This window comes from Anomaloglossus baeobatrachus, chromosome 6, assembly GCF_048569485.1.
Source record: "Anomaloglossus baeobatrachus isolate aAnoBae1 chromosome 6, aAnoBae1.hap1, whole genome shotgun sequence".
NCBI classification, from domain to species: Eukaryota; Metazoa; Chordata; class Amphibia; order Anura; family Aromobatidae; genus Anomaloglossus; species Anomaloglossus baeobatrachus.
This window is the reverse complement of record NC_134358.1, coordinates 37835128-37848110: the sequence shown is the minus strand read 5'-3', so window position 1 is coordinate 37848110 and position 12983 is coordinate 37835128. Positions and strand designations below refer to the sequence as shown.

General features: G+C 51.2%; 1 protein-coding gene across 3 annotated transcripts in view; it reads right to left on the bottom strand.

The window, feature by feature from the left end:
- The window catches only part of ASAP1 (ArfGAP with SH3 domain, ankyrin repeat and PH domain 1), a 409622-nt gene that overhangs the window by 92163 nt on the left and 304476 nt on the right, over nucleotides 1–12983 (bottom strand). The window lies entirely within an intron of this gene.

Genomic DNA, 12983 nt, shown 5'->3' with positions numbered 1-12983 from the left:
ATCTCATGCACACTAGTTGGCATTGCGGTCCTGCGCAGGCGCACTCTGATCTCCGCTGTTCAGGGCAGCTCAAAGTATTGTAGTGCGCAGGTGCGGGCAGTCTGTAACCCTTCCTCGCACCTGCGCATTAGAGTAATTTGATCTGCCCTGAGTACGCCAGAAAGAAGTGTGCGTGCGCAGGACCGCAATGCCAGCTAGTGGACACGTCATCCGTACTGGGCTGGGTCATAGGAAGATGGAGAGCGCAGCAGAGTTGAGGCGCAAGACCGGAAAGAGGAGGCGCCGAAACCGGAGAGAGGAGGCGCCGAAACCGGAGAGAGGAGGCGCCGAAACCAGAGAGAGGAGGCACCGAAACCGGAGAGAGGAGGCGCCGAAACCAGAGGCAGGAGGCGCCGAAACCGGAGGCAGGAGGCGCCGAAACTAGAGACAGGAGGCGCCGAAACTAGAGACAGGAGGCGCCGGACCAGAGAAAGGAGGCACTGGACCGGACAAAAGCGACACCCAGCGGACCGCCCATTAGGTGAGTATTATAAAAGTGTTTTTTACGTTCTACGCAGCGACCTGGACTCTTATAAACAGCAATCCAGAATACTGTATATAAGAGTCGACTGGTGGTGGCCGCAGCTTATAGTCTCCAAATCTGGTGACAGGTTCCCTTTAAACACAGAGTGCAGCTGAGTTGAGTCTGGCAGCGGCGTATTCCTCTCTCCCCATAGAGAACACATGAATGCTCAGCTGAGCCGAGCGTGCATGTGGATGGGGGGAGTCCAGACAGATGGCTGTAAGCTGACAACTGGCTCGTCTGTTGAGTCTTTTCGTTTGTGTCGGTCCTCGGCACCATCTTGCCATCTCCTGCCCTGCTCAGAATAACTCCTGGTGACCCTCACCATTGTAAAGCGTAAGGAAGGAGGATAGGAGGATGAGGGTGGTTGTGCTGTATTTCAGTGAAATTTGCTCTGCAGGTGGAATTCCCCTTTAAGAAGCATTTTCCAAAATCCTTCGCCATTACCCCTAATCTCTTTTTCAGCATTTCTGCTTTTTGATGTCCACACAACTCGCTCTTATGCCGCTCACATTTTTCCCACGGAGAAACAGGAATTTCCTGACGTTTCACTTTCTAAGAGAAATCCCAGAGCGCTAAGAAATATCCGCAGATTCTGAAAAAGATCCGCTCCACCGCAGGATACATCCGTGGATAACTCACGTTACATCATAGGGCACTGGTCTGCCATATAGGCCAACTGCAACGACCAGCATGCTCCGGCCACTTGTGGTCATGGCACGCTGAGAGTCGTAGTCGCTCACCTGCTGTATACCAATAAATACAGGGCGGTGCAAAAGTATTGGACAGATGTGAAAAAATGCTGCAGTGAGAACGTTGTCAATAAGTGTTATTATCAATTAACAAATGCACCAACCAGAAAAATCAAATCAATATTTGGTGACCGCCTTTTGCCGTCGTCAGATCTCATAGGGTTGCAAAAAGTCAAAAATGATGGTCAGGTGTATGAGTAACTGACTGTAGCAAACACGATACAGGTAAAATATATCTTTGTACCGTGTTAGCCAATACCATGCCTGATGAAGAGACCTGAGTAGTCTGGAAATCTCGCTATTACCACCATCTTTTCAGTTAGCCATTAAAAAGGTATCAACCACTGAGGACTTCAGTTCTTTTAAACAATTTTTTGTAGCAAACCCGATCATTTACTGAAACAGAAACAGCTGTGTAGGAGGTTTAAAGCTGGGTGAGAAACAGACAAATAGTAAGTCAATGAGGGGAGGAAGGGGGCCATTGGTGCTGGATTCCATTTTTTCCCTGTGCCCTTCCTCCCCTCATTTACTTAGGGGTACTTTGCACGCTGCGACATTGCAAGCCGATTGTAGCGATGCCGAGCGCGATAGTCCCCGCCCCCGTCGCAGGTACGATATCTTGTGATCGCTGCCGTAGCGAACATTATCGCTACGGCAGCTTCACATGCACTTACCTGCCCTGCAATGTCGCTCTGGCCGGCGACCCACCTCCTTCCTGAGGGGGCAGGTCATGCGGCGTCACAGCGACGTCACACGGCAGGCGGCCAATAGAAGCGGAGGGGCGGAGATGAGCGGGACGTAAACATCCCGCCCACCTCCTTCCTTCCGCATAGCCGGCGTGAGCTGCAGGACGCAGGTAAGCTGCTGTTCCTCGCTCCTGCGGCTTCACACACAGCGATGTGTGCTGCCGCAGGAACGAGGAACAACATCGGACCGTCAGACCCTACACCGATGATACGATTACGACGCTTTTGCGCTCGTTAATCGTATCATAAAGGATTTACACACTACGATATCGACAGCGACGCCGGATGTGAGTCACTTTCGATTTGACCCCACCGACATCGCAGCTGCGATGTCGTAGTGTGCAAAGTACCCCTTACTGTTGGTTCTAGACTGGGCTATGCTGGAGGATCTGTGCACCGCAAATTTTTCCGGGGACCATATATCCTGGGGTAAGCTGAAAATACTTTTTTCTGCTGCGGAACAGACAAACTCTTCTACAAAGGTGAGGTTGTGGAAGACAGTCTCTTGTCAGTCACAGTTCATACACTATGACGAGACGGAGCACAGCAACAAGACACAAGGTAGTTATACTGCATCAGCAAGGTGTCTCCCAGGAAAAAATTCACAGCAGACAGGGGTTTCCAGATGTGCTGCTCAAGCTCCAAGAAATGGGCTACGTTGAGGAGCGTAGATGCAGTGATCAGCCAAGGAGATGAAAGACACATCATGCTTACTTTCCATTGAAATGGAAAGGTGTCCAGCAGTGGCATCAACTCAGAACTGGCAGCCACCAGTGAGACTCAGCTAAACCCATCTACTGTTCAGAAAAGTCTGGTCAGAAGAGCTCTTCATGGAAGAATTGAGGCCCAAAAGCCATATCCTCAACATGGAAACAATGCCAAGTGACTCAACTATGTACGAAAACAAAGGAACTGGGGTGCAGAAAAATGGCATCAGGTGCTCAGGACTGAGGAGTCAAAATCTGAAATACTTGGTTGTAACAGAAGGAGTTTTATCCTGTGAAGAGCTGGAGAACAACGATAATGATGGTCTGCAGGAACTGAGAAGCACATGGAGGGTCCTACAAGTTAGGAGCTAAGTTTCAGAAAATTGAGATGGGGATTTTCTGTGCTGAGAAATACAAGCAGATACTGATCCATCATCTATTATGATAAGAGAGGTTTCTCATTGGCTCCAAATTATTTTTGCAGCCGGAGAATGACCCCAAATATTCAGCCAATGTCATTAAGAAGAACGAGGAATCCTGGACGCGATGATCCGGCCCCCGCAGAGCCCTGGACGTGATGATCCGGCCCCCGCAGAGCCCTGGACGTGATGAGCCGGCCCCCGCAGAGCCCTGGACGTGATGAGCCGGCCCCCGCAGAGCCCTGGACGTGATGAGCCGGCCCCCGCAGAGCCCTGGACGTGATGAGCCGGCCCCCGCAGAGCCCTGATCTCACATCATCCCGTCTGTCTGGGATCACATGAAGGATCCGCACAAGCCTCATACACAGAAGATCGGGGATCAGGTCTCCAAGATGTTTGGAAAAACATACTGCCGAGTTCCTTCAAACTGTACAAGAGATCGAGAAGAAATGATGGAGGTGAAGGGTGGTCACCACATACTTATGGGATGTAGATTTCTATTTTGTTCATTCACTTTATTTTTATCAATTAATACAATGCAAATCATTAACACTTGTATTCTTTTCATCTTTCTTCCAGTGCAGCATTTTGTTTCCCATACCTACCTAAAACTTCTGCACAGTCCTGTATATAGAGTGAGAACGCGACACAATATATCTTAATCCTTAGTAATGCATCAGAGATATTGATAAGATCGACCACTGAGAATAAGATGTATTATCACTCACTCGGTTAGTCAAACCCTCTACGAGAGATGTCATCCGGTGCCATATTAGGCACTGCCCTGGGATATCATCCAGTGCCATGGTGTGCCATATTACGCACTGCCCTGGGATGTCATCTGGTGCCATGGTGTGCCATATTACGCACTGCCCTGGGATGTCATCCGATGCAATGGGGTGCCATGTTAGGCAGTCCCGGGATGTCATCAGGTGCCACAGTGTGCCCTATTAGGCACTGACCTGGGTTATCATCCGGTGCCATAGTGTGCCACATGAGGTACTGCCCTGGGATGTCATCCGGTGCAACAGGGTGCCCTATTAGGCACTGACCTGAGATGTCATCCGATGCCATGGTGTGCCCTATTAGGCACTGCTCTCGCATGTCATCTGATGCTATAGTGTGCCATATGAGGTACTGCCCTGGGATGTCATCCGGTGCCACAGTGTGCCCTATTAGGCACTGCTCTGGGATGTCACCCGGTGCAATGGTGTGCCCCATTTTATACTGTGATGCCCAGAAATACGTGTTCTGAGTAGGTATGATGATATGCTGTGGCCACACACAGTATTTGAACTTCAACTCTGCTACATCATATGTCCACTGGGGGGTTGGAATGCATGCAAATTTTTAAATTATTTAATTAAACAATTAAAAAATAAGTTGCATGTGGTTCTTCCTATCTTCATACAGAGTCAAGATAAGCACACGGCTGGGGGCTTCTGCCTGTAGCCATAGGCTTTATCTGTGCTGGGTATCATGATATGGGTGGACCCTAAGCCAATTGTTTTATTTATTTGTATACCATGATAATGACCCGCAGACTGGCTGAACAGGCTGGGGGTGCGTCTGACTGCAACCAATCACAGACGCCAGGACGATCGGTGGGCGGGAAAGCAGTGCATATGCATGAGCAATAATGAGCGGCCCAGGAAGTGAAGGAGAGGCCGCGGGAGCAGTGTACAACTGCGCCGGAGCCTCGGTAAGTACAGTGCACTTGCTCCTATCCCCCTCTCTCTTCTACCACCATTCTGGTCCCTATAGACTTATATGGGGACCAGAATCCGGCCTGGAACTAGCAAATCAAGTATTACACCGATCCCTTATAACTCAATGTGCCGGATCTTCCAGAATAAGAAACCTTCTTTGCACCCATGAGTATCATGAAAGGGACCAAAATAGGTCTTTTTTTACTTACTAAAAAAAAAAAAAAAACAAAAAAAAAAAACGGGAATTTTTTTGTACATCTTTTGAAAGTTTGAAGGAAAATGGTAAATCTGGTCCATAGGCAGAAGCTAAAAAAAACACACAAAAACAGACCCTATGACAGTACAGAAAGCCGGGCGATCATCGCCATCTGCACTGCGTCAGTTCATAGCAATGAATGTTCGGTCTGCCCAATGCCCAGACTGAGCAGCCAGGGTGGCACAACACTGGTCGCCAGGAACGAGTGTAATCACACTGGCTACCAGCATGGTACAGCACTGACGACTCCACCAAGGGAGAAAGCGGCATTGACTGGCAAAAAAAAAAAATAAAAAATATATATATATATATATATATGAAAAATCCCCCAAAAATGACCCTGTTTGTATAGCACATTATATTGGTGTACAAATCCCCCCAGTCTGATGATCTCTGGCCGGGACTTATGGCTGGAGAACGTCCGACCCTCAGTAATTTTGAGAGAGAGAGAAAGAAAAAAACAAACCTCCGGATCGTGCACCCGGAATCCCGCGTCCGGGTCGGACTCGGATCTGCCGCTCAAACCGTGCAGATCCGGATTTTGCCAATCCGGGTCCACTCAACACTAGTCTTACAGAAATGATTTTGCAAATGATTACAAGTTTGATTAGTCAGGGACAGAGTCCAACAGATCACTGGAGATTAAAACAACAGATTTCTGGATCCCTGAGAACCTGAACATGTCAATAATGACTTTTTATAAAGGAAAACTACCTAACTAATGATGAGTGAGCACAACCATGCCAACCGAGTGCCCAGTACTGGTAACTAGTGATGAGTGGGCACTACCATGCTCGGGTGCTCAGTACTGGTAACTAGTGATAAGTGAGCACTACCATGCACGGGTGGTCAGTACTGGTAACTAGTGATGAGCGGGCACTACCATGCTCGAGTGCACAGTACTCGTAACTAGTGATGAGCGGGCACTACCATGCTCAGGTGCTCAGAACGCGTAACTAGTGATGAGCGGGCACTACCATGCTCGAGTGCACAGTACTCGTAACTAGTGAGGAGCGGGCACTACCATGCTCAGGTGCTCAGTACTCGTAACAAGTGATGAGTGGGCACTACCATGCTCAGGTGCTCAGTACTCGTAACAAGTGATGAGCGGGCACTACCATGCTCGGGTGCTCTGTACTCGTAACTAGTGATGAGCGGGCACTACCATGCTCAGGTGCTCAGTACTCGTAACTAGTGAGGAGCGGGCACTACCATGCTCGAGTGCTCTGTACTCGTAACTAGTGATGAGCGGGCACTACCATGCTCGGGTGCTCAGTACTCGTAACTAGTGAGGAGCGGGCACTACCATGCTCGGGTGCTCTGTACTCGTAACTAGTGATGAGCGGGCACTACCATGCTCAGGTGCTCAGTACTCATAACTAGTGAGGAGCGGGCACTACCATGCTCGGGTGCTCTGTACTCGTAACTAGTGATGAGCGGGCACTACCATGCTCGGGTGCTCAGTACTCGTAACTAGTGATGAGCGGGCACTACCATGCTCAGGTGCTCAGTACTTGTAACTAGTGATGAGCGGGCACTACCATGCTCGGGTGCTCAGTACTCGTAACTAGTGATGAGCGGGCACTACCATGCTCGGGTGCTCAATACTCGTAACTAGTGATGAGCGGGCACTACCATGCTCGGGTGCTCAGTACTCGTAACTAGTGATGAGTGGGCACTACCATGCTCAGCTGCTCAGTACTTGTAACTAGTGATGAGTGGGCACTACCATGCTCGGGTGCTCAGTACTCGTAACTAGTGATGAGCGGGCACTACCATGCTCAGGTGCTCAGTACTTGTAACTAGTGATGAGTGTGCACTACCATGCTCGGGTGCTCTGTACTCGTAACTAGTGATGAGCGGGCACTACCATGCTCGGGTGCTCAGTACTGGTAACTAGTGATGAGCGGGCACTACCATGCTCAGGTGCTCAGTACTTTTAACTAGTGATGAGTGTGCACTACCATGCTCGGGTGCTCTGTACTCGTAACTAGTGATGAGCGGGCACTACCATGCTCGGGTGCTCAGTACTGGTAACTAGTGATGAGCGGGCACCACCATGCTCGGGTGCTCAGTACTGGTAACTAGTGATGAGCGGGCACTACCATGCTCAGGTGCTCAGTACTTGTAACTAGTGATGAGTGGGCACTACCATGCTCAGGTGCTCAGTACTCTTAACTAGTGATGAGCGAGCACTACCATGCTCAGGTGCTCAGTACTTGTAACTAGTAAGGAGCGGGCACTACCATGCTCAGGTGCTCAGTACTCGTAACTAGTGATAACTGAGCACTACCATGCTCGGGTGCTCAGTACTCGTAACTAGTGAGGAGCGGGCACTACCATGCTCGGGTGCTCAGTACTGGTAACTAGTGATGAGCGGGCACCACCATGCTCGGGTGCTCAGTACTGGTAACTAGTGATGAGCGGGCACTACCATGCTCAGGTGCTCAGTACTTGTAACTAGTGATGAGTGGGCACTACCATGCTCAGGTGCTCAGTACTCTTAACTAGTGATGAGCGAGCACTACCATGCTCAGGTGCTCAGTACTTGTAACTAGTAAGGAGCGGGCACTACCATGCTCAGGTGCTCAGTACTCGTAACTAGTGATAACTGAGCACTACCATGCTCGGGTGCTCAGTACTCGTAACTAGTGAGGAGCGGGCACTACCATGCTCGGGTGCTCAGTACTCGTAACTAGTGAGGTGCGGGCACTACCATGCTCAGGTGCTCAGTACTTGTAACTAGTGAGGTGCGGGCACTACCATGCTCGGGTGCTCAGTACTCGTAACTAGTGAGGTGCGGGCACTACCATGCTCAGGTGCTCAGTACTTGTAACTAGTAAGGAGCGGGCACTACCATGCTCAGGTGCTCAGTACTCGTAACGAGTGATAACTGAGCACTACCACGCTCAGGTGCTCAGTACTCGTAACTAGTGAGGAGCGGGCACTACCATGCTCGGGTGCTCAGTACTCGTAACTAGTGAGGTGCGGGCACTACCATGCTCAGGTGCTCAGTACTGGTAACTAGTGATGAGCGGGCACTACCATGCTCAGGTGCTCGGTACTTGTAACTAGTGATGAGCGGGCACTACCATGCTCAGGTGCTCAGTACTTGTAACTAGTGATGAGCAGGCGCTACCATGCTCAGGTGCTCAGTACTTGTAACTAGTGATGAGCGGGCACTACCATGCTCGGGTGCTCGGTACTCGTAACTAGTGATGAGCGGGCACTACCATGCTCGGGTGCTCGGTACTCGTAACTAGTGATGAGCGGGCACTACCATGCTCGGGTGCTCGGTACTCGTAACTAGTGATGAGCGGGCACTACCATGCTCGGGTGCTTGGGACTCGTAACGAGCATTTGGATGCTTGGATGGTCACGACCCACGTATAAGGGCACTTTCACATCGCGTTGTCACCTACGTTCACTAGTCCCATCAGGACATCCGTCCGAACCCCCCCCCATCCCCCCGCAAAACGTGTTTTGGACATATACGCTGAAGGGGCCATTGACTATAATGAAGCAGACTGAGTCAGCGTGTGCTGTTGTCTCGCTCCATTTTCGGGCATATACGTCTTCTGCAGACGGACACCCGATCGTAATCTACTACATCCGGGTGTCCGTCTGCAGAAAACGTATATGCCCGAAAATGGAGCGAGACAAGAGCACACGCTGACTCAGTCTGCTCCATTATAGTCAATGGCCCCTTCGGTGTATATGTCCGAAACACGCTTTGCAGGGGGGGGGGGGGTTCGGACGGATGCCCCGATGGGACCAGTGAACGTAGGTGACAACACGATGTGAAAGTGCCCTAATAGAAGTCAAAGGGGAAATCGAGCATTTTTCCAGGGACTCTTAAAAAAAAAAAAATGTTTGCGTTCCCCGTTGACTTCCATTATAGCCGGGGACTCGAGCTGCAGCCATATGAGCACCCGGCTGCTCGGAAGGAGTATAGAGCATGGCCGTGCTCGCTCATCATTAGTAATCAGTTCTCTATGGTCACTAATAAAAAATTTTAAGGGTAAAATATAATTTAACCGTGACATCATTAAGAGTCCATTATCAACTAGTTTACCATTTTCAAAATCTCTGCTTGCTGTCACGCATGGAAAAAAAAAGGAAATCTTGAGGGCAGTTTCAGTTTTTGGTTCCAAAGAAAAAAAATTTTATTAACCCAATCGGTCTCTTCTGATGCTGCTGGGGCATCAGTGATGGAAGCCGATTGGGAAAGAAAGGAATTTTGTTTACTTACCGTAAATTCCTTTTCTTCTAGCTCCTATTGGGAGACCCAGACAATTGGGGTGTATAGCTTCTGCCTCCGGAGGCCACACAAAGTATTACACTTTAAAAAGTGTAACCCCTCCCCTCTGCCTATACACCCTCCCGTGCATCACGGGCTCCTCAGTTTTGGTGCAAAAGCAGGAAGGAGGAAACATAAATTGGTCTAAGGTAAATTCAATCCGAAGGATGTTCGGAGAACTGAAAACCATGAACCAAAAGAACAATTCAACATGAACAACATGTGTACACAAAAGAACAACAGCCCGAAGGGGACAGGGGCGGGTGCTGGGTCTCCCAATAGGAGCTAGAAAAAAAGGAATTTACGGTAAACAAAATTCCCTTCTTCTTTGTCGCTCCATTGGGAGACCCAGACAATTGGGACGTCCAAAAGCAGTCCCTGGGTGGGTAAAAGAATACCTCAATAAAAAGAGCCGAAACGGCCCTCCTCTTACAGGTGGGCAACCGCCGCCTGAAGGACTCGCCTACCTAGGCTGGCATCTGCCGAAGCGTAGGTATGCACCTGATAGTGTTTCGTGAAAGTGTGCAGACTAGACCAGGTAGCTGCCTGACACACCTGCTGAGCCGTAGCCCGGTGCCGCAATGCCCAGGACGCACCCACGGCTCTGGTAGAATGGGCTTTCAACCCTGAAGGAAGCGGAAGCCCAGAAGAACGGTAAGCTTCAAGAATCGGTTCCTTGATCCACCGAGCCAAGGTTGACTTGGAAGCCTACGAACCCTTACGCTGACCAGCCACAAGGACAAAAAGCGCATCTGAACGGCGCAGGGGCGCCGTGCGAGACACGTAGAACCGGAGTGCTCTCACCAGATCTAACGAGTGCAAATCCTTTTCACATTGGTGAACTGGATGAGGGCAAAATGAAGGTAAGGAGATATCCTGATTGAGATGAAAAGGGGATACCACCTTAGGGAGAAATTCCGGGACCGGACGCAGAACCACCTTATCCTGGTGAAAAACCAGGAAGGGGGCTTTGCATGACAGCGCTGCCAGCTCCGATACTCTACGGAGCGATGTAACTGCCACTAGAAATGCCACCTTCTGCGAAAGACGTGATAAAGAGACATCCCGCAGCGGCTCGAAAGGTGGTTTCTGAAGAGCCGTTAGCACCCTGTTAAGATCCCAGGGTTCCAGCGGACGCTTGTAAGGTGGGACTATGTGGCAAGCTCCCTGCAGGAACGTGCGGACCTGCGGAAGCCTGGCCAGGCGCTTTTGAAAAAATACGGATAGCGCCGATACTTGTCCCTTGAGAGAGCCGAGAGACAAACCCTTGTCCATTCCGGATTGAAGGAATGAAAGAAAAGTGGGCAAGGCAAACGGCCAGGGAGTAAAACCCTTTTCAGAGCACCAGGATAAGAAGATCCTCCAAGACCTGTGATAGATCTTGGCGGACGTTGGTTTCCTGGCCTGTCTCATGGTGGCAATGACCTCTTGAGATAACCCTAAGGACGCTAGGAGCCAGGACTCAATGGCCACACAGTCAGGTTGAGGGCCGCAGAATTCAGATGGAAAAACGGCACTTGAGACAGCAAGTCTGGGCGGTCTGGGAGCGCCCACGGTTGACCCACCGTGAGATGCCACAGATCCGGGTACCACGACCGCCTCGGCCAATCTGGGGCGACGAGAATGGCGCGACGACAGTCGGACCTGATTTTGCGCAGCACTCTGGGCAGCATCGCCAGAGGAGGAAATACATAGGGCAGTCGAAACTGCGACCAATCCTGAACTAATGCGTCCGCCGCCAGAGCTCTGTGATCCTGAGACCGGGCCATGAATGCCGGGACTTTGTTGTTGTGCCGTGACGCCATGAGATCGACGTCCGGCGTTCCCCAGCGGCGACAGATCTCTCGAAACACGTCTGGGTGAAGAGACCATTCCCCCGCGTCCATGCCCTGACGACTGAGAAAATCTGCTTCCCAGTTTTCTACGCCCGGGATGTGAACTGCGGAGATGGTGGAAGCTGTGGCTTCCACCCACTGCAGAATCCGTCGGACTTCCTGGAAGGCCTGACGACTGCGAGTGCCGCCTTGGTGGTTGATGTATGCGACGGCAGTGGCGTTGTCCGACTGGATCCGGATCTGCCTGCCCTCCAGCCAACGATGGAAAGCCAATAGGGCTAGATACACTGCCCTTATCTCCAGAATATTGATCTGAAGGGAAGACTCTATCGGAGTCCAGGTTCCCTGAGCCCTGTGGTGGAGAAAAACCGCCCCCCACCCTGACAGGCTCGCGTCCGTGGTGACCACAGCCCAGGTGGGGGGTAGGAAGGATTTTCCAAGCGACAGAGAGGTGGGAAGGAGCCACCACTGAAGTGACGTCTTGGTTGCAAGGGAAAGAGAGACGTTCCTGTCGAGTGAAGCCGACCTCCTGTCCCATTTGCGGAGAATGTCCCACTGGAGTGGCCGCAGATGGAATTGCGCGAAGGGCACTGCCTCCATCGCTGCCACCATCTTCCCCAGGAAGTGCATGAGGCGCCTCAAGGGGTGTGACTGACCCCGGAGAAGAGATTGCACCACTGCCTGCAGCGAAAGCTGTTTGTCCAGTGGTAGCATGACTACTGCTGACTGAGTATGAAACTCCATCCCAAGGTACGTCAGTGATTGGGTCGGTGTCAACCTGGATTTTGGGAAGTTGATGATCCACCCGAACTGCTGGAGAGTCGCCAGAGCGACGGACAGGCTGTTTTGACACGCCATCCTGAACTCTATCCTGTAACCGTGAGACAGAATGTCTCTCACCCATCGGTCTTGAACATGTGGCCACCAGGCGTCGCAAAAGCGGGAGAGTCTGCCACCGACCGAGGATGCGGTTCGGGGATGCCGAGAGTCATGAGGAGGCCGCCTTGGAAGCAGTGTCTCCTGCGGCCTTTGGGGGCGTGACTTGGACCGCCACGCATAGGAGTTCCTCTGGCCTTTCTCCGGCCTGCTGGACGAAGAGGCTTGGGGCTTGGCGGAGGGACGAAAGGACCGAAACCTCGATTGTATTTTCCGTTGTTGAGGTCTCTTAGGTCTGGACTGGGGTAAGGAGGAGTCCTTTGCCTTGGATTCCTTAATAATCTCATCCAATCGTTCACCAAACAAGCGGTCGCCAGCAAACGGCAAACCGGTTAAGAACCTCTTGGAAGCCAAGTCTGCCTTCCATTCGCACAGCCACATGGCCCTGCGGACTGCCACAGAGTTAGCAGATGCCACCGCTGTACGGCTAGCAGAGTCTAGAACTGCGTTCATGGCGTAGGAAGAAAAAGCTGACGCTTGAGAAGTCAGAGACGCAACCTGCGGAGCAGAATTACGTGTGACTGCATTATTCTCAGCCAGACAAGCTGAAATAGCTTGGAGAGCCCACACGGCTGCAAAAGCCGGGGCAAAAGACGCGCCCGTGGCCTCATAGATGGATTTCACCAGGAGCTCTATCTGCCTGTCAGTGGCATCCTTTAGCGATGAGCCATCTGCAACCGATACCACAGATCTAGCCGCCAATCTAGAGACTGGAGGATCCACCTTGGGACATTGAGCCCAACCCTTAACGACTTCAGAGG